At 40.3% G+C, this 24,898-nt stretch overlaps 1 protein-coding gene and 1 non-coding gene across 4 annotated transcripts in view; both read right to left on the bottom strand.

Annotated features, from left to right (window-relative positions):
• Positions 1–24,898, bottom strand: part of PRKCB (protein kinase C beta) — a 345,649-nt gene that overhangs the window by 284,596 nt on the left and 36,155 nt on the right. The gene's annotated exons all lie outside the window — the stretch shown is intronic.
• On the bottom strand, positions 14,975–15,080 carry LOC119049956 (U6 spliceosomal RNA). The gene has a single exon (XR_005082642.2). It is a non-coding gene; the product is annotated as a U6 spliceosomal RNA (small nuclear RNA).

Raw genomic sequence — 24,898 nt, 5'->3', positions numbered from 1 at the left:
CTTTCCCCGACCAGTGTGGCTCCATTGGCTATAGCATCATCCCATAACCAAAAGGTTGCTAGTTCAATTCCTAGTAAGGGCACATACCTAGGTTGTGGGTTCATTCCTCAGTTGGGGCATATGCAAGAAGCAACCAACTGATGTTTCTCTCTCACATTGATGTTTCTTTCCCTCTCTCTCTTCCTCCCTTCCCCTCTCTCTAAAATCAATAACCATGTCCTTGGGTGAGGATAAAAAGAAAATTGTAAAAATACATGCCTCATCTTTCTTTCTTAAAGTGGGGATTCTAGGTAGCAATAATAATAACCCCTGACAAACTCTTGTACTTCCTGGAGATATGTCCAATATAGGAAATTGGGCAACATACCTTAAAAAATGTTCCAAGAGACAGAGGATCTAAAAAAATACTTCTCCAAAGAAGACACACAGACCAATAGATATATGAAAAGATGTTCAACATCACTAATCATCAGAGAAATGCAAATTAAAACCACAATCAGATATTACTTAACACCTGTCAGAATGGCTATCTATTATCAATAAATCAACAACCAAGGGTTGGCAAGGATGTGGAGAAAAGGAACCCTCATACACTACTGGTGGGAATGTAGATTGTTGCAGCCACTAGGGGAAAGTAGAGGTTCCTCAAAAATAAAAAATGGAATTGCCTTATGACCCAGCAATTCCACTTCTAGGTATATATATATATATATATCCAAAGAAACCCAAAACACTAATTCAAAAGAATATATCTAACTCTATGCTTATTGCAGCATTATTTACAATGGCCATGATACGGAAGCAACCCAAGTGTCCATTAATAGTCACATGGATTTAAAAAGCTGTGGTGCCCTGACAAGTTTGGCTCAGTTGGTTGAACACCATCCTGCAAAGTAAAAGGTCACCAGTTCAATCCCCAGTCAGGTCACATGGCTAAGCTATGGGTTCGGCCCCCAGCCAGAGCACATATGAGAAGCAACCATTCGATGTTTCTCTCTTGTACCAGTATTTCTCTCCCTCTCTTTCTCCCTCCCTTTCCCTCTCTCTAAAGGCAAATAAACAAAACTTTTTATTATTTTATTGTTCAATTACAGTTGTCTGCATTTTCCCCCCACCCATCCTCCCACCCCAGCCAAACCCACCACCCTCCCTTGATTTCATCCTTCCCCTTGGTTTTTCCCATGTGCCCTTTATAGTTCCTGAAAACACTTCCTCCCATTATCCCCCACCCTCCCCTCTGGTTACTGTCAGATTGTTCTTAATTTCAATGTCTCTGGCTATATTCAAACAAAATCATTTTTTTTAAAAAAGCTTTGTTATATACATACTATGGGATATTTACTCAGCCATTAAAAAAAAAGAAATCTTACCATTTCTGACAGCATGGATGTACCCTGAGGATATTATGCTAAGTGAAATAAGCCAGAAAAAGAAAGACAAATACCACATAATTTCACATATCTGTGCAATCAAAAGAACAAAAGAAGAAACAAAATAGAAACAGACTCATAGATACAGAGAACAGACTGATGGTGAAAGAGGGTATGGAATTTGGGGACTGAGTGTAAAAAGTGAGATTAAGGAGTAAATTGGCAGTTACAAAATAGTCACAGGGATGTGAAGTACATATAGTCAATAATGTTATAATAACTATATGTGGTACCAGGTGAGTACTGCAAATATCAGAGGGAACACTTTGTAAAGTGCATGATTGTCTCACCACTATGCTGTACTCCTAAAACTAATATAAAAAAAAATTGAGCCCTAGCCAGTGTGGCTCAGTTGGCTGGAGAGTCATCGTGTAGCCAAAGGGTTTCAGGTTTAATCCCCAGTCTGAGTGTGTAAGGCAGGCAGCCAATCAATGTTTCTCTCTCACATCAATGTTTCTGTCTCTCCCTCCCTCTCTCTCTAAAAGCAATAAAAAATGTCCTTGGCTGAGGATAAAAAATGTATTTAAATAACATATTGAATGTAAAAAGTAAATAAATAATTTTTTAAAAGTTTAATAGCTTTGTTGCAGATATTAAAAAAAATGAAGTGCCCCAAGAGCACCTGCCCTTTGGTTATAATTTTTATTATTTTCAAAAATAATATTTATTAGCACACACTCAAAAGGAAAAAACTGAAGAACACAGGTGCATGTACCTGCAACCATGTACACACGTATTCACACATATAAACACACACAACAGCACTCATAACTTTACCACTCAATGATAAACACATATAAAAACATCTTATGTTTCTTTAACTTTTTCTTAGACATATATATACGCATAATGATAAACATCACATTCCATAACCTAATTTTTTCCTGTCTAGTCATGTACCATGACCATTTCTCCAAAAAAGGCAACAAGTATTTTTTATGACAATATAATGATCTATTGCAGGCTTTAACATTATTTACCTGTTGGATAGTTTGAATATTTACAATTATTTTCTGGTATAAATAGCAGCAAGATGGCTTTCCCACTGCATATCTTTAGTGCATTTCTGTTTCCTAAAGGGAGTCTGGCAATGAAGATAACTTAAGTAAAAAAGTACAAAAAATACAAGGCTAGGTTGCTGAAAGGTATGCCTTTGTAGATGTTGAAATATGCCTTTAGGATGTTGTCCTAAAATTATAGTAGACAGTGGTGTAGGAAGAAAGATTATAAAGCAGGTCCTAATATCTTCAATAAATGGAAGGAGTGACTGGTTATCTTCAGATATAAATGGGGAAGAAGCAAGAGGTCAGAACAGTCTTTTATTTTTTTATATATTTTATTGATTATGCTATTATAGTTGTCCCATTCCCCTCCTTCATTCCCCTCCACCCTGCACACTCGCTCCCACCCACATTCCCCCCTTTAGTTCATATCCATCTGTCATAAGTTCTTTAGTGTCTACATTTCCCCTGTCTTGCCCTCCCCCTGTCTATTTTCTACCATCTATGCTACTTATTCTCTGTACCTTTTCCTCCTCTCTCCTCTTCCCACTCCCCTGTTGATAACCCTCCATGTGATTTCCATTTCTGTGGTTCTGTTCCTGTTCTAGTTGTTTGCTTAGTTTGTTTTTGCTTTTGTTTTAGGTGTGGTTGTTAATAATTGTGAGCTTGCTGTCATTTTACTGTACATGTTTTTTATCTTCTTTTTCTTAGATAAGTCCCTTTAACATTTCATATAATAAGGGCTTGGTGATGATGAACTTGACCTTATTGGGAAGCACTTTATTTGACCTTCCATTCTAAATGAAAGCTTTGCTGGATATATCAATCTTGGATATAGGTCCTTGCTTTTCATGAGTTGGAATACTTCTTTCCAGCCCCTTCTTGCCTGTAAGGTCTCTTTTGAGAAATCAGCTGACAGTCTGATGGGAACTCCTTTGTAGGTGACTGTCCCCTTATCTCTTGCTGCTTCTAGGATTCTCTCCTTCATTTTAATCTTGGCTAATGTAATTATGATGTGCCTTGGTATGTTCTGCCTTGGGTCTACCTTCTTTGGGACTCTCTGGGCTTCCTGGACTTCCTGGAAGTCTACTGCCTTTGCCATATTGGGGAAGCTCTCCTTTATTATTTGTTCAAATAAGTTTTCCACTTGTTGCTGTTCCTCTTCCCCTTCTGGTACCCCTATAATTCAGATGTTGGAATGTTTAAAGATGTCCTAGAAGTTCCTAAGCCTCTCCTCATTTTTTTTTTGAATTCTTGTTCCTTCATTTTTTTCTGTTTGGTTGTTTCTTTCTTTCTTCTTGTCCACTCCATTGATTTGAGTCCCAGTTTCCTTTCCATCACTATTGGTTCCCTGTGCATTTCCCTTCATTTCACTTAGTGTAGCCTTCATTTTTCAATCTAGTTTGTGACCAAATTCAACCAATTCTGTGAGCATCCTGATCACCAATGTTTTGGACTGTGCATCTGATAGGTTGGCTATCTCCTCATAGCTTAGTTGTATTTGCTGCAGAGCTTTGATCTGTTCTTCCGTTTGGGCCAATTTTTTTGTCTTGTCACACCTGTTATGTAGTGAGAGGCAGAGCCTTAGGTGTTTACCAGGGCGGGGCAACCCACGTCCCTGGGTTGTGACATTGTATGTGGGGGCAGGGGTCCGAGAGGGAACAATGGTGCTTGCTCTGCTCTCTGCCAGCTTTCAGTCCTTTCTGCCATTTCCCCCAAGCAAACAAGCTCTTCTGGTGCTGATTCCTCTGTGGGTGAGTTTGTGTACATTCTAGGACCCTGTGGGTCTCTCCAATGAACTCTCCTGTGAGGCTTGGAGTCTGTCCCAGCATGTCAACCCCCACAGGTGTTTTCAACTGGCGTTTTGAGGCTTTATTTTCCCCCCCGTGCTGGGAACCTGGGTTGTGTGGTCTGTCTGGCTCCCTAATTCCACCCGATTTATCTGTGCACGAATATGGCACTGCCTGGTCAGCCAGCCACTTTGGGTGCAGTACCTCACTTCACAATTGCCATCTCACTGGGTCTGCCCATTGACACCCCGCACCCAGTTTCTGCCAGCCACCGCCTGCAAACCCAGGGTCCGTTTGCTGCCATCTCGCACCCAGGGTGCCTTGTGCGCCCAGTGCCACTGTTTTCTGTGCAGTGACCCCTCTCCTCTTGGCCACCCAACTCTGCCCCACCTAGCGGTCTGGATGAATGTGTCTATTTTATCTCCTTGGTTGTCTGACTTCCACACAGTTCAATTTGCTGTCAGTTCTGGTTGTTATTTTGCTTCTAAATTGTTGCTGTTCTTATTTTGATTGTGCGAGGAGGCACAGTGTATTTACCTACACCTCCATCTTGTCTGGAAGTCCCTAGAACAGTCTTTTAATGTGAGCCTAGAAGGTGAGCTCTTTAACAAGAGTGGGACCCCCCCATCCCAGGGAGCAACAATAAGCAACAAGAAGAAAGTAAACTCCTGACTCCAAAAGAGCTGTTTTTCCTGAGTGGAATGATGTTCCTAAAACAAAGTCAGGTTCCTCTTCAGGCAGAAGGAAGAGAAACTGTTCAAGAGAAGCAAGGCTGGAGGGTACTGTGGAAAGAATCAAGAACGAAGTCAAGAAAGCAAGGAGCCAGGTATGAAGCAGATGATGGCACTGGGACTTGAGCCTGCCTCTCAGCCCATAACTGAGAATGACAAAGATGGAAGCATGGTTGAAGACCTCCTGTCTTCAATGGGGCATGGATCATTTTGCTTCCAGAAATAGTTAAGGGTCCTGGGGAATGCCTCTCCTAGTTTCAAAAAACTGGCAAAAGATATGCTAGGCTTACAAATACGTTCTGTTCTGGTGATAGCTGTAACAGACAGGGCAAAGGCCCCTATAAGATTCAGAACAAGAGAATAGAGCCTTGATCTGGACTATCTCACGGGGTTCAGAGCAGCTTTTGAAATAGACTAAGGGTGTCAGATTTACAAAGAAACAATGAGGTTGAGCTCAAGGAATTTTTTCTTTATTCAGATAATAAAATAAGAGAATGAAAGGTCAATATGTTCCTTCTAAAATATCAGCTACCTCCATATAGATTTTCAGGGGAACTGTAGAATTCAGGATTCATAAGAACTTCCTAAAAGTTAAATATATCCATTCATTCACTGATTTATTCATGTAAAGAATATGTATTGAGTGTCTACTATGCACAAGGCACCATTCAAAATACTAGAACTACACATCTAAACAAATAAATCATATATAATAAAACACCAGCTAACAGTAGATGCTATAAAGCAAATTTAAAAAAAGAAGTTAATTAAGACTGAGGTGCTATTGTACATGGATAGATGATGCATAAGAAAGAATTAGTCAAAATAGCTAGGTTACATTGCAGTAATAAGCCATACCCAAATAGGCAAAGATTTCTTTTTCTCTCATATTACATGTTCAAGGCCAGATCAGCTGAGGGATCTGTTTTATGTCTCCAGGACCAGGTTGTTAGAGAGGACTTAACTCAAAGATTGCTCTGGAGAGTCTAAAGTCAGTATTGCAGTGCTCCGGCGTAAGAGTGACACACATCACTTTGGATTGCAATTCACTGGCCAGAATACTCAGATGGCCCAACTCACCCACAAGGGAGCCTGGAAGTATAATCTTACCATTGGTCTGCAAGGCCAAAACTCAGAAATATTTAGTGAGGATCATTACTGATTATAAAAGATGATAGCTAAATAGATGGGCAGATATAACAGTAATAGCACCTTACACACACTGACTTAACATAACCCTGATAACAATGCCATGAGGTAGGTACTATTATTATTTTCAACATCAGTATCATTTTATATGTAAGGAGGTTGAGGCTAGGAGAGGCTAAAAAACCTAACTAAGACCACATACTTGGTGAGTAACAAAGTTGGGATTCCAACCTAAGCAGGATTACTCCAAGGCCTACATACTTAACTATTACACTATGTTGAATACTGATGGATGGGTGGATGGGTGGCCAGTCATATTGACTGGCAATTATAGTATTTACTAGGAAAATAAAAGAACTTGACTCATAGTCCACCAGGTCTCATATTTGTCCACCTGTCTTGATCACCCAGCTATATCAACACTTACATTCTCAGGACTATCTCAGGACCAGCTCCAGCTGTGGAAATCCTGTCATAGGGTTCTAAGCAGAAGGCCAGAGGCTAACATAGAAGTAGTATGTGTTTTCCAGTGAAACCCTTCTAGCTACCCAGTCCCCACACAGAAGCCCATACTTGGCAGGTGGAAAAGAGTAACTCCCTACAGAAAAAAAACAGGCAAACCCATGCCAACCTATGGATGGCCAGACAGCCTGTGGCTGAGAAAAAGCAGACATGACTAGGCTGGTGAGGGAGAGAGGCCAAACTGGTGGTTATGGTAAAACCAATGGCACCTGAGTCAGAACCAGTGGGTTTTGAGGATTTCCCCTTCTCTGGCATCAGCACACACTTAAAATGGAAAATAGTTACCATGTAGCATTGTGCTTGCTAACAGCATTCAGCTTCTAGGATGAAGAGAAGACAAAAAAGCAGCAAAGAAGATAGCCTCGAATGTTCCACTCCAGGAATGTGGGTCCTACTACGGCCCAAGAAGGCCCATTATCTCCCAGGGGAGGACTTGTCTGCCAACTCATGAGGCCACCGACCGACCCCACCCAAAGAGCTTTTATGGCTCTTCCTTTAACTGAGCCAAGCTGTGCCTTCCACTGCTCAGCCCAGCATCTCACCAACTCGACAACCTAAAAAGTCACTCAGATTCAGCATCTGTCCAAGGAGAGAGGATGAGTCAAGAGAAAGGATAAGTTTATCGGTGAGGTCACAGTAGTTGAGGAGAAAGGATTTGCCTGAAGTTTTCTAGTTAGGCCTTGCCAGCACTAGGCTGGGAAAATGGAGAAAAGAAGTGGGAAGCTGATGGCCAAAAGCAGGGGTGTCAAACTCTTTCACCAGGGGCCACATCAGCATCGAGGTTGCCTTCAAAGGGCCAAATGTAATTTTAGGACTGTGTAAATGTACCTACTCCTTAACAGTTAAGCGAGAGCTCAGTGCTGCCGCCAGGTAGAAACAAGGTGCCAGGCTGGGTAGAAACAAGGTGCAGTGCTGGATATGGCCCACGGGCCTTGGGTTTGCCACCTGTGTCCTAAAGGAAAAAAAAGGGAAAGCAAAGTAAAACAAGTCAGATTTGTGGAGTCAGGTGCAGGACCCAGGTGCACTCAAGAAAAAAAGGACCTGGGAAGATGCCCAAGACTCAGCTGAGGAGAAAGAGGCCAAAGTCACACAACAGCCATATGGATACTACCACCTGCCAGCCACTGAGAAAGCCTATTCAGTGCTCTGGAATTTGGAGGTTAGACCCAGAGTCATATTTGGGAAGGGAATAGACAGGAGAACATCCACAGCCCTACTGGCCGTAACTGAAAATAGAACTTACTTTCCTGCTTGCTTGTTTGTTTTGCTGTTTAGCTTCCTGTTAAAGGTGAGATCATATGGTATTTGTCTTTCAGCACCTGGCCTATTTCACTCAGCATAATGCTTTCCAGTTCCATCCATGTTGTTGCAAATGGTAGTAGCTCCTTCTTTCTCTCTGTACAACCATTATGGAGAACTTACTTTCCTAAAGTCCCACATAACAAGTGGAGAACTGAGGTTGAAGTATAGGAGTGTGGAAAGGAGAAGCATGCACCAAAAGAAAGGAGACCATCTTTGGGGAGTGCTATAGGCATAGAAGAAGGGGAACAATGGAACATGAGGCATAGAAGGAAAAAATGGTAGCATAATAATGATAACCCTTCATTAAACTCCTATTGAGACCAAAAACACTGTTCACCCTCAACATACTATATTCCAACCCTCGCAATGACTCTAAGCAGTAAGTTCAGGTTGACTGCCTTGTGCAAAGTCTCACAGGCTGGGATTTAAACCTTAGTGTGTCACATTCCAGAACTGAGTTTCCTACAGTAACAAAAAAAAAAGGAAGAGAACCAGGCAACAGAAGCCTTGGTCCATCGACAAGTCAAGGTGAACCCCCTTAGCAGAGCTAGTCAAATGTCAACCAACAGCAAAGATGATGGTTAGGAACACTTTTTGGTAAAAGGCTTCAGTGAAAATCCCAGCTTGGTGGTGCTAGGCAAATCTGTTATCCTGTTAGGACCTCAGTTTCTATACTTTTAATACAGAAATAACATCGTAATTGTCTCAAAGGGTTGCTTTGCAGATTAAAACAGAAAATAGATGCAGTATTGTTAGCACAGTGCCACACACAACAATCTTATCAATGACAGCTGGATTTAACATTGTTAGTGTGCTCCTCAGACCTGCTGGTACTCCAGAGAATCAAAAAGAAATACACTAAAAGCAGGGCCATGGTATTACAAGCTCAATTTGGTGAGAACTCAGAGGAGTTTAAGGGTTCTAGAAAGCCATCCAAAAAATATTTTTCTTACCAGCTTCCTGTTGTCTGAAATATTCATTTCCCAGCACAGATAGCTTTCATTTTCATTTTTTTAAAAAAGCCACCTTCAAGAATTTAATACCCCATTGACTTCAATAGACAGATCTTCCAGACAAAAAGTCAACAAGGAAAGACTAGTCTTAAATGACCCATTAGACCAGAAGAATTTAATTGGTAGTTTTAAAGCATTTTACCCTGAAGTAGCAGAATATAAATTCTTTTCAAGTATACATGGAACACTTTCCAGAATAGACATGGGAAGCCACAAAACTAAATAAATTTTAAAAATTTAAATCATATCAAATGCCCTGGCTGGTATGGCTCAGTGGATTTAATGCCAGCCTGCGAACCAAACAGTCATGGGTTCAAGTGCCACTCAGGGCACATACCTGGGTTGCAGGCCAGGTCCTTGGTAGAGGGCATGCAACATACAACCACATATTGATGTTTCTCTCCCTCTTTCACCCTCCCTTCCTAACTCTAAAAATCAATCAATAAATAAAACATTTAAAGTAAAATAAAATATAAAGTAAAATCATATCAAATATCTAAGTTGTAGATACTTGATATGATTTTAATTTTTTAATTTATGCTGAGTGAAATAAGCCAGGTGGTAAAAGACAAATACCATATGACTTCACCTATAGATGGAACCTAATCAACAAAACAAACAAGCAAGCACAATAGAACCAGAAACACTGAAATAAAGAACAAACTGATAATAACCAGAGGGGAGGGGGAGGGAGATAACAATTCGAAAAAGCGAAAAGGTCATCAAGGAACATGTATAAAGTACTCATGGACAAAGCCAAAGCTGGGTAGGATTGAGAGTGGGAGGTAGAGGTAGGTGCAATGGGGAAAGTGGTGTTAGGAAAATGGAGACAACTGTATTCAAAAAGCAATAAGAAAGTGATAAATGCAAAAAAATCATATCAGGTGTCATCTCTGATCACAATGGTATGAAACTGAAAGTCAATCACAAGAGGACAATCGAAAAGCAAACACATGGAGGCTAAATAATAAGCTACTAAACAATAAACAGGTCAACAATGAGATAGATCAAGAAAGAAATCAGCCCTAGTCAGTATGGCTTAATTGGGTGGAGCATCGTCCCTTGCACTGAAAGGTTGCAGGTTCAATTCTCATGCGCACATGCTTAGGTTCCAGGTTTGATTCCCAGTCAGAAAGCCTGTGAGAGGCAACCAATCAATGTTTCTCTGTTACATCAATATTCCTCTCTCTGTCCCCACCTCCCCTTTCTCTCTCTTTAAAAGCAAGGAAAAAAATGTCCTCAGGTAAAGAAAAGAGGAAGGAAGGAAGGAAGGAAGGAAGGAAGGAAGGAAGGAAGGAAGGAAGGAAGGATCAAGAGACACCTTGAGACAAATCAAAGTGAAAACACAACAACCCAAAATCTGTAAGAGAGACAGAGCAGGAGCAATCCTAAGAGGGAAATTCATAGGACTATAGGCCTACCTCAAAAAACAAGAAAAATCTCAAATAAAAATCTAACCTTATATCTAAAGGAACTAGAAAAAGAACAATACACAAAACCCAAAGTGTGTAGAAGGAAAGAAATAATAAATATCAGATTGGAAATAAACAAAATAGAGTTGAAATGCAAAAATAAATCAGTGAAACCAAGAACTAGCTCTTTGAAAAAAAACAAAATTGATAGAACATTCACCTGACTCATTGAGAAAAAAGAGAAAGGACCCAAATAAATAAAATCAGAAATAAAAAAATGACAACTGACACCATAGAAATGCAAAATAGTATAGAAAATACTACTGACAACTATATGTGGACAAATCAAACAATCTGGAAGAAATGGATAAATTCCTAGAAACATACAATCTTTCAAGACTAAATCAAGAAGAAACAGAAAACTTGAGCAGACAGATTATAACTAGCAATACCAAATCAGTAATGGAAAAACTCCCAACAAACAAAAGTCCTGGACCAATGGCTTCACAGAGAAATTCTGCCAAACATTCAAATAAAAACCAATACCTATTCTTCTCAAACAATTCCAAAAATTCAAGAGGAAGAAAGACTCCTGAGCTCATTTTACAAGGCCAGCATTACTCTGATTCCAAAACCAAACAAAAACAATGCACAAAAAACAAAATTATAGGTCAATATCCCTGATGAACGTAGATAAAAAAATCCTCAACAAAATATTAGCAAACCAAATCCAGATATACATTTAAAAGATCTTAAAACACAATCACATGGGATTTATTCCTGGGATGCAAGTTTGACTAAATACCCACAAATCAATTAACATGATACGCCATGTAAACTAAATAAATGATAAATCATAAGATCATATGAATAAATGAAGAAAATCATTTGACAAAATCCAGCATCCATTTATGATAAAAACTCTCAACAAAGTGGGAATAATAATAATAACATAATATAGACCATTTATGACAACCCTACAGCTAACATCATATTCAATGAGAAAAAGCTAAAAGCATTTTCCTTAAGGTCAGGAACAAGTCAAGGATATCTATCCACTTTCACCACTTTTATTCAACATAGTACTAAAAGTCCTAGCCACAGCAAGCGGACAATAAGAAGAAATCAAAAGCATCCAAATTAGAAAAGAAAAAGTAAAACTGTCACTATTTGCAGATGACATAATATAGAGAGAGTACTCTAAAGATCCTACCAAAAAAACTACTAAAACTGATAAACGAATTCAGTAAAGTAGCAGAAAACCAAATAAGTGTTCAGAAATCAGTTGCACTTTTTTTTTAAAGATTTTATTTATTTATCTTTAGAGAGGAAGGGAAGGAGAGACGGAGAGAAACATCAATGTGTGGTTGCCTCTCATGAGTCCCCTACTTGGAACTGGCCTGCATCCCAGGCATGTGCCCTGACTAGGAATCGAACTGCTATTCTTTGGTTTGCAGGCCCGCGCTCAATCCACTGAACTACACCAGCCAGGGCAGAAATCAGCTGCACTTTTATACACCAATAACAAACTATCAAAAAGAGATATTAAAAAAATAATCCCATTTACAATTGCATGAAAAAATACCTAGAAATAAATTTAACTAAGGAGGTAAAATACCTGTACACAGAAAATTACAAGACATTGAAAAAAGAAACTGAAGAAGATACAAATAAATGGAAGCATATACTGTGCTCATGGGTAGAGAGAATTAACATTGTTAAAATGTCCATATTTCCCCAATAATCCATAGATTCAATACAGTCACTATCAAAATACCAATGGCATTTTCCACGCAACTATAACAAATAACCCTAAAATGTATATGGAACCATGAAAGACCCTAGAGAGCTACAGCAATCTTGAGAAAGAACAAAGTTGCAGGTATCAAACTTTACTACAAGACTACAGTAATCAAAACAGCATGGTACTGGCATAAAAACAGCCATATACACCAATGGAACAGAACAGAGAACCCAGAAATAAACCCACACCTATATGGTCAATTAATACATGACAAAGGAGTCAAGAATATACAATGGAGTACATACAGTCTATTCAATAAATGGTATCGGGAAAGTTAGACAGATCCAAGCAAATAAATGAAATTAGACTACCTTCTTTCACTATACACAAAAATAAACTCAAAATGGATTAAAGGTTTAAATGTAAGACCCAAAACCAAAACACTTCTAGAAGAAAACATAAGCAGTAAACTCTCTGACATTGCTCAGTAATATTCTTTTCTGATGCATCTCCTCAGGCAAAGGAAACAAAAGAAAAAATAAACAATGTGACTACATCAAACTAAAAAATTTTTGCACAACAAAGAAAACCATCAATAAGGACTTCTGGCAAACATGGAGGTGTAGGTAGATATGCTGTGCCTCCTTGCACAACCAAAAGAAAACAACAAAAATTTAAAAACAAAAAACAACCAGAACTGACAGAAAATAGAATTGTATGGAAGTCCGATAAACAAGGAATTAAAGACACATTCATCCAGACTAGTAGGAGGGGTGGAGTCAGGCAGCCAGAGCACAGAAGGCTCAAAGCAAAGTGGCAGCTGGTGGACCCAGCAAGGTGGTGGATTGTGGACTGGACCCAACAAGGCAGCAGACTGTAGAGCAGGGCCCAGCACACAGGGCGGCTGGAGGACCAGGCCGTCCTACATTTGCGTGCAAATAAACCAGGCGAAACTGGGTAGCAGGATGGACAGCACAACCCAGAGCCCCAGCTCAGGGAAATAAAGCCTCAAATCACTGATTGAAACACTTGTGGGGGGGTTGAAGTGCTGGGAAAACTCCCATCCCTACAGAAGAGTTCCTTAGAGAGACCCAAAGGGGCCCAGAACCACACAAACCCACCCACACAGGAATCAACACCAGAAGAGCCCAATTTGCTTGTGGAAAGTGAGGGAAGTGACAGAAATCTGGCAGAAAGCAGAACAAGAGCCATTGTTCCCTCTGGGACCCCCTCCCCCACATACAGCGTCACAACCCAGCAACTGGGTTGTCCCGCCCTGGTGAACACCCAAGGCTCCACCCTTCATATGTAAGAAGAGCAACAAGACAAAAAAAAATGGCCCAAACGAAAGGACAGATCAAAGCTCCAGAAAAATTAAAACTAAGTGACAAAGAGATAGCCAATCTATCAGATGCACAGTTCAAAACACTGGTGATCAGGATGCTCACAGAATTGGTTGAATTTGGTCACAAATTAGATGAAAAAATGAAGGCTACAGTAAGTGACATAAAGGAAATAGTGATGGGATGGAAACTGGGACTGAAATCAATGAAGTGAACCAGAAGGAAGAAAGAAACGTCCCATCAGAAAAGAATAAAGAAACAAGAATTTTAAAAAATGAGGAGAGGCTTAGGAACCTCCAAGACATCTTTAAACATTCCAATATCCAAATTACAGAGGTACAAGAAGGGGAAGAGGAACAGCAACAAGTGGAAAACTTATTTGAACAAATAATAAAGAAGAACTTTATTAATAATAAATAATAAGGAAGAACCTGGCAAGGGAAATAAACTTCCAGGAAATCCAGGAAGCTCAGAGAGTCCCAAAGAAGTTGGAACCAAGGAGGAACACACCAAGGCACATCATAATTACATTAGCCAAGATTAAAATGAAGGAGAGAATTCTAGAGGCAGCAAGAGATAAGGGGACAGTCACCTACAAAGGAGTTCCCATCAGACTGTCAGCTCATTTCTCAAAAGAGACCTTACAGGCAAGAAGGGGCTGGAAAGAAGTATTCCAAGTCATGAATGGCAAGGACCTATATCCAAGATTGCTCTATCCAGCAAAGCTTTCATTTAGAATGGAAGGGCAGAGAAAGTGCTTCTCAGATAAGGTCAAGTTCAAGGAGTTCATCATCACCAAGCCCTTATTATATGAAATGATAAAGGGACTTATCTAAGAAAAAGAAGATAAAAAACAGGTACAGTAAAATGACAGCAAACACAATTATCAACAACCACACCTAAAACAAAAACAAACTAAGCAAACAACTAGAACAGAACCACAGAAATGGAGATCACATGGGGGGTTATGAACAGGGAAGTGGGAGGGGGAGAGAGAGGAAAAAGGTACAGAAAATAAGTAGCATAGATGGTAGGTAGAAAATAGACAGGGGGAGGGTAATAATAGTATGGGAAATGTAGAAGCCAAAGAACTTATATGTATGACACATGGGCATGAACTAAAGGGGGGTAATGTGGGTGGGAGGGGATGTGCAGGGTGGAGGGGAATGAAGGGGGAAAATGGGACAACTGTAATAGCATAATCAATAAAATATATTTTTAAAAAGTATAAAAATTAAATAACATTGTAAACAAAAAAATCAACAAAAGACAACCTACTGAATGGAAGGAGATATTCACTAATGATATAGCCAATAAGGGATTAATGTCCAATGTTTTTGAAATTTAATTGTTGTTCAAGTAGTTTTCTATCTTTTACTCCCACCCCAGCTCACCCCCCCCAGTGCTCCCCACCTCCCTCTCATTTCCACCGCCCTTAGTTGTTGTCCATGTGTTCTTTATACTAGTTCCTGTAAACCCTTCCCCTTTTCCCCTGAAATTCCCTCCCCACTCCCCTTTGGTCACTGTCCACCTGTTCAAAAATATGGACCGCTTCACAAATTTGCATGTCATCTTGCACAGGGGCCATGCTAATCTTCTCTGTATCATTCCAATTTTAGTATATGTGCTGCCAAAGTGAGCACTAATTTCCAAAATTTTTGAAGAACTCATACAACTTAAAACCACAAAAACAAAACAATCCAACTTAAAAATGATCAGAGGGTCTGAACAGACACTTCTCCAAAGTAGACCTACAGATGGCCAATAGACATATGACAAGATGCTCAACTTCACCAATCATGACAGAAATGCACATTAAAACCTCAATGAGGTATCACTTTACACCTGTCAGAATGGGCATCATCAATAAACCAACAATCAGTATGTGCTGTTAAGGATGTGGAAAAAAGGGATCCCTCGTGCACTGTTAGTGGGAATGGAAATTAGTGCAGTTACTATAGAAAACGATATGGAAGTTCATCAAAAACTTAAAAATAATACTACCTTATAACTCAGCATTTCCACTTCTGGGAATATATCTGAAGAAATCCAAAACAGTGATTCAAAAGATACATGCACCCCTATATTTCTTGTAGTATTATTTACAATAGTCAAGATGTGGAAGCAACTCAAGTGCCTATCAGTAGGCAATTAGATAAAATAAGATGTGGTTCATGTACACAATGGAATATCACTTGACTATAAAAAAGAATGGAATCTTACATTTGTGACAACATGGATGGACCTGGAGGGTATTATGCTAAGTGGAATAGGTGGGACAAAGACAAATACCATATGGCTTTACTTGTATGTGGAATCTAGAGAACAAAATAAACAAACAAAACAGAAACAGACTCAAAAATAGAGTGAACAAACTGAGGGCTACCAGATGAAGGGAGTAAGAAGTTACAAAATAGTCAATGGGGTGTAAAGTATAGCATAAAGAATACAGTCCTAATATTGTAATATCTATGTATGGTGCCAGGTGGGTACTAGACTCATTAAGGGGATCACTTTGTAAATTATATAACTGTCTAACCACTATGTTGTACACCTAAAATACAAAATTTTTTAAAGGTCAAATACAGAAAAATAAAGTTATGAAGAGACAGCAAAAGTAGAATAAATTGGAATGTGAGATCTAATTGGTGTGATAAAATATTTCAAATGAATTTATGGTGATGACTGCACAACTTGGTAAATTTACTAGAAATCACTGAATCATATACTTTAAATGGGAGAATTATATGATATGTAAAATGTCCCTCAATAGTTTTTTTAAAAGAGCATCTGGCTGATATTCAGGAGACTCTGAAATACAGCACTTGCTGTCACTAGATAAATAGCTGTGTAACCTAAAAATATAAAAAAATGAAAACAAACCTCATGCAGATATAAATTCACAGTAGACAGAGAAGTGGGTAGCATGGGCGGCAGAGCTGAGGGCCAACCAGGAGTGTAAAGAATTTTTTTAAAAAAGGAGCAGAGGATAAGCCTCAGCATCTCCTATCTGCCTAAGAAACACAGGAGTGATTAGGTTAATTTGAAGAAGCAGGTAAATTTCACTCCTAAAGAAATAATGAAAGTAAAAAGAGGGAAGGTTAACATCATTGGGAAAGTGCCTGGCAAATAGCAGGCTCCAATAAACAATATTGATAAAATAATAATAATTATTATTATTATTGATGTTACTACTATTGTGATTATTGATTCATTTACACACATCATCTCACATAATCTTCACAGTAATCCCTAAAAGACAGGTATTATTATCTTTAGTTTGCTAATGAGGAAGCTGGAATCTAGAGAAATTAAATAACCTGCCCAAGATCTATTGAACCTGGGACTCAAATCCAGGTTTGTCTGATCGCAAAGCCCCTGCACCTAATCTCTACCCTACCATCAATATTTACTGAATGAGAGTGACCCCGTGGGCAAAAGGGCTGCTAGAACTTGAACATTTCCCCCCAAAAGGAGATGTGCAAGTTCCCAGGGCCCTCACAATGTATGGTCAAACAGAAAGCCAAAAAGGGGAAGACATAGAAAATGTTGACATTTTTCACATGAAGTAATGTTTGCAAAGAAAAGCTTGGGTGAAGGGAAGGAACTTGAGGTTGATTTGCTTTGGGAAGGAAAAAGTGAATACATGACAAATGCTAGTTCCCAGATCCACATGTATACAATATAGAGGAAGTCTATGGAACTTCTTATGAAATTTGCTTCCTTAGAGGACTTAGGCCACTGCAGGTGGACACAAAGCCACAAGCACAGCATTGGTGCCAGAGTCAAGGTGAGGCTCAATCCCAAGTCTGTAACCTTGAGTATAAGGAATTTACACTGTCTGAGCCTCTGTTTCCTCACTTGTAACTGCTGCCAGTATGGTAGACACTAGCCACATGCAGCTCTTTAGTACTTAAAATGTGGTTAGTTCAAATTGAGAAATGTTGTAAGTGTAAAATGCATACCAAATTTTGAGGAGTTGGCATGAAAAAAGTAAAATATTTCATTAATAATTTTATATTGATTACATGTTGACATGATAATATCTGTGATATATGGTATTAAAGAAAACATCATCAAAGTGAACTCCCTCTTTCTTTTGACATTTTTTTTTATAATTAATTTTATTTAGTTATTTTTCAAGTACAGTTTTTTGTCTATTTTTCCCATCACAGCCTCCCCCGCCCCTTGCTCCCCACCTCCCTCCCATTTCCCCCCCCCTTAGTTCTGGTCCCTGTGTCCTTCCTATTTGTTCCTCCAATTCCCTCCCCCTTTTTCCCCTTAACTTCCCTTCCTTCTCCCCTCTGGTCACTATCCCCTTGTTCTCTATTTCAGTGTCTTTGGGTTTTTTTTTTTTTTGCTTGCTTGTTTGTTTTGTTGTTTAGCTTCCTGTTAAAGGTGAGATCATATGGTATTTGTCTTTCAGCACCTGGCCTATTTCACTCAGCATAATGCTTTCCAGTTCCATCCATGTTGTTGCAAAAGGTAGTAGCTCCTTCTCTCTCTCTGCAGCATAGAATTCCATTGTGTATATGTACCACAATTTTTTGATCCATTCATTTACTGATGGGCACCTAGGTTGCTTCCAACTCTTGGTCTTTTGACATTTTAAATGGGGTTACTTAGACAATTTTAAGTTGCATATGTGGCCCATGTGATATTTATATTTACGGCTCATGTTATATTTCCTCTGGACAGCACTGATCTACAAAATGTTGTTAGGAGGCTGATATGCAGTTCAAAGAAGATGTCATCTGTAGAGAGTACTAGGTGACCAGTTTCATTTCCCTACCCCACCCTACATATGATCCACCAGTGAGTCCTTTCACCTCTTAAATTTGCTCTTGTCTCTCTCTCCAAATGCATCATGTCTCTCTTATCATCTCACTTGGATATCTGCAGTTGTGTCTTGATTCATCTTCCTACTCACACTCCAGCCACCTGACAATCTATTCTCCACTCAAAAGCCAATGGATAGTGTTTTAATACAAATATGATTCTTCCCATCTCTACAGAAAACCCTACAATGGCCTCCCACTGCACTCAGCACAGAAGTTTATCTGGCTTAGAGTTCCTCTGTGATATGGCCCACCTCTTCTCCACCCCATGCCCACTACGGCCTAGCTACATGATCATGCCATTCTGGTTTCCTACTCACAGCCTTCATATCATTCATTCCAGGGCCCAGAACATTATCCAGTTCTGCATGGCTGGCTCCTTCTTATCTTGTAGTCTTAGGTCACATGTCACTTGGTTAGGATGATCTTCCATATCTAAGGTAGTGATTCACAATAGCACTGTGTTGCCTTCTTCTGATTCAGTCTCTTTATGACATTTATCACAAATTAAACTCCTGCTTTTTTCAGTTTGCTTACTTGGGTACCATCTGTCTTGCTCCATGAGGGCAGGGACCTGTCTTAGACCTTCAATCTCCACAGCCTCACTTGGTGACTGGAACATGGACGGTGCCCAACAAAAGACAGGTAAGCAAATGGATCTGTCAGCTGAAGTTGAGGAGGATTAGAGGCTAAGTCCCCAGAACAGTCTGCCCAAGATGTTTCCACTCCAGCCATTCCACTTCTAGGTCTATATCCACAAGAACCTAAAGCAGGGTCTCCAAGAGATATCTGTTCACCCATGTTCACAGCAGCATAATTCACAATAGCCACAAGCAGAAGCAACTCAAGTGTCTACCAGCAAAACAGATGAATGGATACAGAAAATGTAGTATATAACTAAAATGGGACATCAGTCAACTTTAAAAAGGAAGGAAATGCTGACCGATGCTACAATATGAATGAACCTTGAGGACATTATACTCAGTGAAATAAGTCAGTCACAAAAAGGCCGGTACTGTATGATTCCACTTACATGGGTTATCTAAAGCAGTCAAAGTCAAACAGACAGAAAGTAGAGTGGTAGTTGCCAGAAGCTGAGGAAAGAGAATAAGCAGTTGTTTCCAACAGGTATAGAGTTTCATATTTGCAAGACGCAAAAGCTCTTGAGCTCTGCTACACAACATGAAGGTACTTAACACAACTGTACAGTATAGTACACTTAAAATTGTTATGATGGTAAATTTTATGTTTTTACCATAACTTTTTAAATTTTTTAAACATGTTTTATTTTTTATTATATTTTATTGATTATGCCATTACAGTTGTCCCATTTCCCCCCTTCATTCCCCTCCACCCTGCACACCCCCCATTACCCCCTTTAGTTCATGTCCATGTGTCACAAGTTCTTTAGCTTCTACATTTCCCATACTATTCTTGCCCTCCCCCTGTCTATTTTCTACCTACCATCTATGCTACTTATTCTCTGTACCTTCTCCCCTCTTCTCCTCCTCACACTCCTCTGATGCTAACCCTCCATGTGATCTCCATTTCTATGTTTCTGTTCCTGTTTTAGGTGTCTGCTTAGCTTGCTTTTGTTTTAGGTGTGGTTGTTAAGAACTGTGAGTTTGCTGTCTTTTCACTGTTCATATTTTTATCTTCTTTTTCTTAGATAAGTCCCTTTAACATTTCATATAATAAGGGCTTGGTGATGATGAACTCCTTGAACTTGGTCTTATCTGAGAAGCACTTTATCTGCCCTTCCATTCTAAATGAAAGCTTTACTGGATAGAGCAATCTTGGGTGCAGGTCTTTGCCTTTCATGACTTGGAATACTTCTTTCCAGCCCCTTCTTGCCTGTAAGGTCTCTTTTGAGAAATCAGCTGACAGTCTGATGGGAACTCCTTTGTAGGTGACTGTCCCCTTATCTCTTGCTGCTTCTAGAATTCTCTCCTTCATTTTAATCTTGACTAATATAATTACGATGTGCCTTGGTGTGTTCCTTCTTGGGTCCAACTTCTTTGGGACTCTCTGAGCTTCCTGGATTTCCTGGAAGTCTATTTCCTTTGTCAGACTGGGGAAGTTCTCCTATATTATTTGTTCAAATAAGTTTTCCACTTGTTGCTGTTCCTCTTCCCCTCCTGGTACCCCTATAATTCGGATGTTGGAATGTTTAAAGATATCCTGGAAGTTCCTAAGCCTCTCCTCATTCTTTTGAATTCTTATTTCTTCATTCTTTTCTGGTTGGATGTTTCTTTCTTCCTTCTGGTCCACTCCTTGATTTTAGTCCCAGTTTCCTTTCCATCACTATTGGTTCCCTGTGCATTTCCCTTCATTTCACTTAGTTTAGCCTTCATTTGTTCCTGTAATTTGTGACTAAAATCAACCAGTTCTGTGAGCATCCTGATCACCAGTGTTTTGAACTGTGCATCTGAATGTCTGGCTTTTCCTTGGTCACTTAGAAGTATTGGCTCTGGAACTTTGAGCTGTTCTTCTTGAGCCATAATGTTTTGGTCTGTTTGCACCTGTTATGAACGAGGGGTGAAAGCTTAGGGGTTCACCAGGGTGGAGCAACCCAGTTGCTGAGTTGTGACTGGGGGTGGGGTCAGAGAGGGAGCAATGGCGTTTGTCCTGCTCTCTCTCAGATTTCGTTCCCCTCTGCAGCTTCCCACAAGCAAATTGGGCCCTTTTGATGCTGGTTCCTGGGTGGGTGGGCTTGTGTATGTTCTAGGACCCTGTTGGTCTCTCCAACAAACTTTCCTATGAGGCTGGGAACCTCTCCCGGCACCTCGATCCCCGAAAGTCTTTTCAATCAGTGCTTTTAGGCTTTATTTCAGGGCACTGGGGCCCTGGGTTGTGCAGTCTGTCTCACTGTCCACTTTTTCACCTGGTTTATCTGCACGTGAATGTGTGACCATGGTCAGCCAGCTGCCTTGTACCCTCACTGGGTCTGCCCATTGCCACCCCATGCCTGGGATCTGCCAACCACTGCCTGTGCCTCTGTGTGCCTGGGTTGGGCAGCCACCACTATTTCCTGCTTTAACCCCTCTCCACCAGCCGCCAACTCTGCCCCTCTTACCGGTCTAGATGAATAGTTCATTCTTGTAAGACTTCAGTACAATTCAATTTTCTGTCTGTTTTGGTTGTGTTTTTGTTTCTAAATCTTTGTTGTCCTTAAATTTGGTTGTGCGAGGAGGTACAGGGTTTCTACCTACACCTCCATCTTGGCTGGAAGTCTAATTTTTTTAAACATGTTTTAAAATAGTAAAATGTCCACCTGTCCCAGGGAGCTGAGTAGAAAGCTATAGCCAAATCAGCTAAATGAAGGGAAAAAAACAACTTGAATTGTGGGAAAAACCAGAAGAAGAGGAGTTAACATAGGACCCCATTAGCTGCCCTGTCCTTTCACTAGCCTGCACCTTAGGAAATGGACACAGAGACTCACAGGCCTGGAGCCCCATGGGGGGCTCCAAGAAGAGTAGAGAGGAGAGGCAAACACTCCTGTTAGCATTACTACTGAAGACTTCTAGAAATCTTCTCTGAGAGCCTAATTAGGAATGTACGCAGACACAGGGTGCTCATCAGAGTGCTCTTGATAACAATGTGGCTATCCTCAGGGCACCTGTTAGTAAAGGGTGGTCAAGCCATATGAGGAAGACTATAGAATCATATGCAAAAACAATGGTGAAATCTGAATTGACAAAAGGGTAGTCTCATTTGTCATCATGATTCCATTTGTAAGTGTGAGAGAGAGAGAGAGAAGGGGGTATTAATGGGGCAGAGGGACTGCAATTATTTGTTTTCCCTTTATTTTGTAATGTTCTGCAACCAATATGTCCTGATTTAGCAATGAGAAAGAATAGTTTTAAAGAAGAAAATAGGGCAGAAAAATTCATAAAAAAGCACTAGAGGATCCCCCCAAATTCTAGTAGTCAAAAGGATTACAGCACAAAAAGAACCCCCAGTGAGGAAAAGAAAACATAAAACCTTATAGTTATGTAATTCAGGAAGGCCTGCAGAGGCTGCCAGACACCCACAGAGACCCAAACAGGCCTTTTGGAACTCAAACCAGGACAGAAAAACACACAAAAGTAATAAGAGCCATCCAGAGATGAAAAGTTGGCATGCAGACTCACAGAGACAAAGGTGAGTGTAAGAAAGAGGAGGCGAGAAACAGTGTTCTAATGTCCTTCAGGTACCTGTGATGGTTTGATGTCAGGGAAGAGGAGTAGTGCAGGGGGAATCTATAGGCACACTCCCCACAACCCTTTCTAGGGACCCACTATAATTAAGCTCATACTGAGAGAAAAAAGTCCTTCCAATCAGCTGTCACCTGTGAGAGCTCAAGCGCTGAGTCAGGCAGCCCCTCCAGCACAATGGAAAGACCCAGTGGACTTGGCTTCTACCATGATTGCTGCACTGGGGGTGGGGATACATACACAGAAGGTTGTTTAGCCACGTCACTCTCAGAGCGGGTGACAAATAATAACAGCACTGTTCTAAATGCTATACAGACATACTCTAATTTTCTCAACAACTCTATGAGAAAGTTATTATTATTATCCCCATTTTACAGATGAGGAAACTGAAGCTCAGAGAGGTTAAGTAACTTGCCTAAGCTCACAGAGCCAGCCTACAGCAGAGCCAGGATTCAAGCTCAGGGAGCTGGGGCTCCAGAGTCTATGCTCTGAACCGCTACATAATTCTCTCTTGGAAGTCCAGAAAACCACAACCAAGTGTTTTTCCCAGATTACTCTGACATCTGTTTGTAGGAGATTCATCTCCAGAAGATACATAGACAACCTCAGGGTCTAACATTACTGCACTTCATCACATGCTATGAAAACAGCCTAAGCTCACTGGGGGAAAAATACTTTCCCCCTTGCACCACCCCACTACTTTGATGCCTGGCCCTCAGTATTCTCTATGTCCTGAGCACCCACAAAACAGAACTCTCAGCAGGGCCACACTGCACCACTACGCTACACTGCCTCTTAAGAACAGAATCTGCAGCAGAGTGACAAGCCAACCTTCCTCTATACTCCCCAAATACATAACCTGCAGAAAGCTAGCTAATGTCTCTCTACACCTCCATCCCCTGGCTGGAAAAGAGAGAGAACAGTATTAAAGTCTCATTACTTACAGATTTTGTTTTTGCAAATGTGCTGACTTGCTAAAATTCACTTAACTGCCTAAATCAACACACACAGTACTTTTGTGATTGTCAGACACGTGAGGAGCAAGAAAAATTTGAGTCAGCCAACATACATATTCCCAGCTGAGGTTGGACCAGGTGATAATATGTCCTGTTTTCCATTTTGATGTTGTAAATGAGTATTCTTTTTGCAGTATGTTTAGCACCATATTTTGTTGTTTTTGCTTTTATGTTTTTGTGCTTTTTGTTGGAAATGTGCCTGTTTAAAAGGCCCCCTACCAGGAGGTGGGGGTAGGTAGGGCAGGGGGAAGTGGTGGTGGGAAAATGGAGACAACTATATTCGAACACCAAAAAAATTTACTATAAAAATTAAAAAATAAAAGGCCCCCCACCCCCCTCAGGGTGCATTCCTCAGAGCAAGAAAGCTGTGAAATGTCTGAACTATGTGTGTTAGACAATCTTCACTCAGGCATGCATTGTTGTGCTGCTGCTTGCCATGAGTTCAATGTCAATAAGTCAATAAAAGATATCAAATAAAGTGTCTTTAAACAGAAACACACATATCTGTTGACAAAAATGTCATGGCCAGATGCTCAAAGGCACCTAACCCTGTAGTTAGTTGCCTGGAAGCAAAGGTTGAGCATTCACTAATCTAGTATTTACGATGACTTTATAGAACTACTACAAATAACAGAACTAACTATACTCTGCAGTACTATCAGTCTTCAACGAGCTGATACCACTAAGGCACATAGCATAGTGCTTTGACAATACTAAGTGCTATGTAAGCATTGTCTATTACAATTTGTATAAATGTTTAGTTTACAGACTGAGATGAAATATACATATGACCCATGGACATGAACAATGGTGGGGGGATTGCCTGAGGGAGTAGGGAGTGCTGGGTGGAGGAGGGTACAGGGGGAAAAATCAGAACAACTCTAATAGCATAATCAATAAAATGTATGTTGTTTTTATAAAGACAGAGAGAGAGAGAGAGAGAGAGAACTGCAACCAGATGAAATAAGACAGAACTGCGGCACCACACAGGACAACTAGCATTCTTTTTTTTTAAAGATTTTATTTATTTATCTTTAGAGGGGAAGGGGAAAAGAGGGGGAGAGAAATATCAATGTATGGTTGCCTCTCGTGCATCCCCTGCCAGGAACTAGCCTGCAACCCACCCATGTGCCCTGACTGGGAATCGAACCGTGGTTGTTTGGTCTGTAGGCCCGCACTCAATCCACTGCGCTACACCAGCCAGGGCTAGCATTCTTAACTTGACCTGAATTGAATGGGACAACTGAGTGCCCCAAATAAATACTTAGAAAAAGGGTTTTGATAGTATGGCACATTATTGCTGATGAGAATAGAGTCAATAACTCGCTTTAGGATGAGGAAAGAAGACTCCAGGGACTACCCATGTGGTTCACATGCCTAGGATCTATACCCTTTGGTTTTCCTTAGGGAG

Source organism: Artibeus jamaicensis, unplaced genomic scaffold, assembly GCF_021234435.1.
Source record: "Artibeus jamaicensis isolate MK-2021 breed Jamaican fruit bat unplaced genomic scaffold, CSHL_Jam_final contig_700, whole genome shotgun sequence".
NCBI classification, from domain to species: domain Eukaryota; kingdom Metazoa; phylum Chordata; class Mammalia; order Chiroptera; family Phyllostomidae; genus Artibeus; species Artibeus jamaicensis.
Note: the sequence above shows the minus strand (reverse complement) of the source record. Positions and strands in the feature narration are given on the sequence as shown.